This window comes from Mixophyes fleayi, chromosome 4 (assembly GCF_038048845.1).
Source record: "Mixophyes fleayi isolate aMixFle1 chromosome 4, aMixFle1.hap1, whole genome shotgun sequence".
In the NCBI taxonomy this organism is placed as follows: domain Eukaryota; kingdom Metazoa; phylum Chordata; class Amphibia; order Anura; family Limnodynastidae; genus Mixophyes; species Mixophyes fleayi.
The window spans coordinates 53,045,158-53,051,677 of record NC_134405.1 but is presented as its reverse complement, the minus strand read 5'-3'; positions in this window follow the sequence as shown (position 1 = coordinate 53,051,677).

Genomic DNA, 6,520 nt, shown 5'->3' with positions numbered 1-6,520 from the left:
CTACCATGGGGTTGTATGTGGGGAACTTAGATGGCACTTAAGTTAACTAATTTGTTTAATACTTGCTGACAGAACTCCTCTCCCTCTGCAATCCCCTGTGGCCTCAGTGTAATACAAAAGCCCCAAAGAAGAGGAGACGACCACCGAACACCAATAAGCAGAAGAGCAGAAGGGTGGGAACGCAGTGCCCCCCAGATGGAATCTGAGAAATGGATTTAACGTAAGTATAAAGATCGTCTTTTCTCTTTCATCCAATCTGGGGGACACTGATACCATGTGGACGTTCTAAAGCAGCCCCCTTGAAGGGAAGAAACTAGATTACTCATGTGAAATTACAGCTAGAGGACTATATGACTCCTCGACCGAGCTGATCTGCTGAAGCACCATTAAGTGCAGCCCTGATTACCCCCACGCAGTGGGTGGAATGGGTGCCCAGACGATATGACATAGGCTGACTTAACCGAGAAGGCCAGTCAGAGAGAGGACAGAACGCTCCTGGTGATGGTCTGCTTAGCAGTCAGTCTTTCCTGATCTCAGTAAAGAACCATACAAGCAGAAACCAGCCCTCCTATTGTTGGATGGCCAAACCACATAGCACGAGATGCACGAACCATATGTTATTATTATTATTATTTTTTATTTATAGGGCGCCACTAGCTATTCCTAGCGCCGTACAGGGACATACAGAAACACGATACAGGGTGAGACAGCACGGTACAGTTAACAAAAAGCACAGTAACTCCGAAGCTCAATGTACAGCTAGATGAGAGTGAGAGCCCCAAGCGAGGTAGAGAGAGGGGTAGAAGGGCAGGAGGACCTCGTGGAAGAGACAAGGAGCTGAAGAGCAGAGTTAAGGTGGTGGAGAACAGACGGAGAGGAGGCCCTGCTCGAATGAGTATACAATCTAAGAAGAGGGTAGGACGGACAGAGACGCAATGGTAGGAGGAGGGAATGGGGAGAACAGAGGCAGAGACGGAGAGGGGGGAAGAGGAGAATCAAAAGGAGGGAGGTAAGAGGGGGACAGGAGGGAGGGCAGGAGTGGGAGGGGGGTAGGGGGAGACTGAGAGGAGGTCAATTAGGTGGGGGACTGGAGGGCTTTAAGAAAGAGGTGGGTTTTTAAGGCCCGTTTGAAGCTGGACATGTTGGGGGAAGTTCTGATGGAGCGGGGGAGCTGGTTCCAGTGGAGGGGGGCAGCGCAGGAGAAGTCTTGGATGCGAGCATGGGAGGATGTGACCAGGGGGGAAGAGAGGCGGCGGTCGTTAGCCGAGCGCAAAAGGCGGGATGGAGCGTGAATGGAGATTAGGTTGGATATGTAGGGAGGAGTGGAGATGGAGAGGGCCTTGAAAGTAAGAGTGAGGAGCTTGAACACGATTCTGTAGGGGATGGGGAGCCAGTGGAGGGATTGGTAGAGGGGGGAGACAGAAGAGGAGCGGCGAGAAAGGAAAATTAACCGAGCGGCAGCATTGAGTACGGAGCGAAGGGGAGCGAAATGAGAGCGGGGGAGGCCAGTAAGAAGGAAGTTACAGTAGTCCAAGCGGGAGATAATAAGAGAGTGGACAAGAGCTATGTTAAAGAAAGCCCACTGAGATAAAGTCCAAAGAGGCAGCCAGCTCCCGAAGGACCGGAACCAGAACCTCCAGATTCAATTTGAACCCCAAAAACATTGTAGGCTGAGTGAAGGGACTGTGCACATCAGCCCTGACATCGCATAAAATGGCGAATATGGTATACCGCCAAGTGTCCACCAGCCTGACACCCTGCACACCAAAGTCCTTGGTCAAGGAACTCCACTACCACGTGGTACCGGCACTTCAGCTGAACGCAAGGTTGCGATGAAGGTGGTAGGAAATAGGGAACTAATGTCTTAGGCCTCCAACAGTTGCTGCGTAAGGAACCTAGGTGGTGTGAATAGAGAGGTCTGTAACTCTTGCATTTTCATAAGCTTCTGCGTTGACCAGAGCAAGTCCGAGAGGGATAACTGACTCCAAAACTGTCAGGAACTGAGCCGGAGACTCGCCTGCAGTCCTCTGTGGAAAGCGAGGAACAGGAAAAAGGGTAATTGTGTGATAGACTAATGCTCACAACCCCCCCCCCCCCACCGAGAAAGTACTGCATGCCCTGTGGTACTGTGGTAGCCACAGGTTTCCTGGTCTACAAAAAGGGTGGCCACTATTCTGAATGAGAATCCCCTGATCCATCAGAAGCCAGCCATAATGGTCCTGATCAAGGGGGGCTGCTGAGGTTGCTCCTGGCTGACAGGGGGGCCTGAGGGAGGAGGTCCTTTCGAAAGCAGACAACCTCCTCCTCTGTGTATCCAGCATGAAGAATACTGCAGCTGGACCCAAAGGGCCCAATTTGAAGTCTGCAGAATTCTAAGAAGGTTCTCCTCCATAGACCCTCCGGAGAATCGGGGAACCTTCACAGTGGGAGGAAAGGGTGTCCTATTCGGAACTTCCACTTCATGGTCATGATGGCCACTTTAACGTAGGAACCCTGGAGTTTAACAGAATTTGGGTTCTGGAGATCGCACCAAGATGCCCTGAGATGTATATCAGATAAATCCACTGCCGACACAGCATCTGAAGATCTGTGGGGAGAGATCCCTTTCCTGGTGGGACTGCTGTGACAGAAGTCCACCCAATGGACCACGGCTGTATCTTAATGCTCTCTGACATTCCTGGTCCCGCCCTGGCATTGTCAGACTGAAAAAAGAATGGAACCCTTAAAGAAGTGACCGAACCCCAGCTGCAGCAGTAACATGACTCTATGGTCCAACTTATATCTGTATAACACTCTCAACGATCAGGTACCTGAAGTCAGATAACAAGCCTCCCTTTGGCGAAAGACCACTGCTTCTTCCATCTCCCTGTTACAAGTCCCGTTCCTAGACTGCTCCCAGATAAGGGGCACATCAGATACCAACTGAAAAGAACTGAGACCACTGTAGCTCTTAACTCAAAGGTCGAGAAGGGATACAGAATGAGGGCTCATAGAGTAAGTATGGGACTGAACAGCCTAGCTGGCTAGGGAAGCCGAAGGAGGATGTAGTATAACTCCTCTCCTCTGTACCATGGGACCTCAGAAAAATTAAGCCTTACTGATCTGTTTGTGGGATCCTGTGTAATAGTGTGGTACTGAACTAAGTAGGATCCGCCCATGGCTCTTGACACCCTCCGGAAGCAAGGACTCTGGGTGCCTCCTATGAGAAAGAGGATCATTTCCCCCAGGAACGACCATGGTCGAAAGGGATCTGCCTCTGGATTACTGACTTTTGACAGACCAACTGCCTCAGAGGGGCCAGTGGAAATTCACTCTCGGAGCCTTAGTGTGTTTTGAAATATACAACGGAAGGAGGGCACTAATCTCCCGTGGGCTAACATATAATGAATGTCAGCCTCTGGCCCCATATGAGCCCAACCTGAACAGGTAGAAGGTTTAAGGAATTTCTACAAACTCAGTGTCGGCACAGGAGGTCCTTAATCAGATGGTCCTGCGGCCCGCAACCGTTTACAGACAGATAATGTAATGAGGCTGCGTTTTGTGTCTCCTTGTACCTGTATCCCTGAACCTCCAAAAATGACATGCCATAGGGAGTAGTGCTTGGTAACTGCGCTGTCCGCAGGTCTACCTGAGTCTCAACCCCCTAATGACAATGTAATGAGTCAGGGCCGGGATGTTGGTTAGGTGGGGCCCTAGTCTTGTATGCCGTAGGCACCGGATACCAGTTGTACAATACTTCAACGCGGCAGAGGATAAGAATCATAGTTTTAGGAGTCTTCTGCTTTTGTAATTTTACAATCAGGTTTGTATCTAATTAGATAAGGTCGCAGGCTTCATTACCTGCCACAGCCAAAACCACAATGCCTTTGTGCGTGGAGGTTTCTTCCCAACCCCCATGTGGGGAGAGGCAGAATCCTCCATACCTCTTCTGATTCAGCAGACCCCTAGTTGAGACAGGATTCGAGGGCGGGTCTGAGTGGACCCCTGACGCTTACATTCATGGCGCCCGTGTGGTTGAGACCAAGAACCAGGTCAAGCGGCTTAAGGCCTCCACTAACCACGGAGCGATTGGGTGCTCCGGGTCCCCAATGCTATGTGACCAAACAGGCCCATTCCCGTATGTAAATTTCGGGACGGTACTTGTCCACCTTGGAAGGGAGTACAGTAACGAAAAAAAGCCGGAGCACTAGCTTATATCTCCGCCGGCCTGGCAATAAGCTATACACGTGTCACTACTGACTGTGTCCGCTCAGTTGCTCACACTGGTATATATATACCCTGGGTGGTGTGCTACCCTGGTCCTAATCACCATGGGTAAGCCCCACAGTCTGCACGGTCAGCCCTGGGTCTTCAGTCCACAATAGAAACCATTATTTACAGTATAACCAGTAAATCTTTTTACCCGGACCATTGTTCCCGTAACCAGGTAACTGCTGCACCAAACCAGTTCCTCGTGTTTTTAATACCTTAGGAAGGCAACACAGTCATAACAGGTGTGATGAAATCACTTAACCCTCCTGGTGGCCAAGGACCGTCAGCAACATAGAGGAGAAGAGCCTGTAGCCATGTAACTGCCTTCCTGTGTGCAGTTGCCGCTTCAGGAATATACCATTGCATTGTAACAGACGAGAGAGGAGGGTGGAGGGGAAACCCATATCTGGGCTACTCCCCTGAACTTTCTAACTTATCTGCAGCGGTATCTGTCAAAAATAGCTGTCTTGCAGTGCTTCTATAGTAAGCATACATCAGTCTTGTGCTCCTGTTCCCTTTGTGGCCCAAAATGTTATCCTCAGACCCCCCCCCCCCACCCCCGCGTGCATCTGTGGGGAAGTGTTATGATCTGAATTACAACTGGCCGCCCACATTTGCAGTGTCCATCTAGTGTGGTACTTTTATTTCTTCTTTTTATTAATATACAATAAATATATAATGACAGAACAAAACTAGGTACTCAGCTCTCCAGAGGTCTAGTACAACGTGTCTCAGAGAAAGAAGCCTATCAGCAAGTCTGTATCTGCAGCCTCTCCGTCTACTGTGTGCCTTCCCACTTCAGGAAGAGTCCTTGTAGCTGCCAGGACGGGGGATCTCAGCTCTTCATCCCTTTATGCTGCCTCTGTAATGGTACCTGCTGGCTGTCGCGCTGCTTCTATATATCTAAGAGCGCTACAGCCATTACGCATGCCACCACATGTGCCTCTTTCCTAACAAAAATTGCACTAAAGAGCGGGAACTTGGTACAATCCAATAAAATGGAGGCCGACCATATACCAAGTGCCAGCGCTCTTTGAACATAATGGCAGCGCCGGTACCCTTAACTGCAGTGTCTGATGGTCCTGCTATGCACGGAAGGGGCTCCGGTGTGACAGCGGTCCCTGAGACCACCGGCAGCACCTGTCATGAAGCGCTGGCAGTGAGAGCCGTCCAAATTGAACTCGCTGTTTCTGTTGTCGCAGCTGTTTGCATAGGAGCCCCCTGTCCGTTCTGCATAATATCCTAATAAAAAAAAAAAAAGAGTTAAGGAATAAAACAATAAAACCTATAGGTGCAGCAATGAAAAGCCCAACTCATTGGGGACTTAACAAACACTGAGGCTACAGGGGGTTTCTGAGGGGAGCATTTCTGTCAGCAAGGATTAAACAAATTAATTAACTTCTTAAGTGCCAATTTCAAGCTCCCCACATATAACTCCATGGTAGCAGTGTCCCCCAGATTGGATGAAAGTAAAAATGCTACCAATAGAAGGCCCTAGAGCAGTGATCAAGAGCCCACTTGTCATGGAGGTAGATTTCTATGCAATTTGTCTTTCCAGTAACACCCCTCTATAATAAATCCATCATATCCATACATCAGAATGTAGGATAGAGTCTGTCTGCTCTGTGAGGATGTATCAGTGGAGATGTGATTGGTTGCTGCCCTGCACAGAAGATAGTGGTACCAGCCCTATGTGGAAAGATGGGATGCCGTGGTACAAACTAGTGGGATCTATATGTAGTGTGGTGTTGTATATGTTTGCCACTTACTGCTTAATCCTTTAGAGTGATGAAGTTGTCAGGAGATGTTCCTATCTTTTGGTTCTTTGTCTTTTTGTTCTTTGTTTGAAGGAGTGGTTCAGGAATGGCTAATTTTTGGTGTTCCTTCGGAGTGGTTGCTTGGTGATATTCCTCTTGTTGGGTATTGGTGCACTTGTTCCGTGAATATCTCCTGAAGTACTTTGTTCTGTTGAAGAAGCAGATGGAGGAGGAGTCACAGAATGCAGGTGGTGTTTTGGATTCCCCCTTAAAAAGATGGAAGTGCTGATATTTCTATCTCTATGTTACAAGAGCTGATTAGACTCAGGGAGACCTGTTGAGCAAATGTGGTGGATAACGGGAGCTATCTAACCAGTGGGAAAAACAATAAAATGGTGATGGTACCAGTAGTAGGGCACAATGTATAATGGTTAGGTATGTGTGGCTAGGTAGAGTGGTGGCAGCTATAGTTAAGGTCACATGGGGTGAGCCTGTGTCTGTGGGCTTAGCTG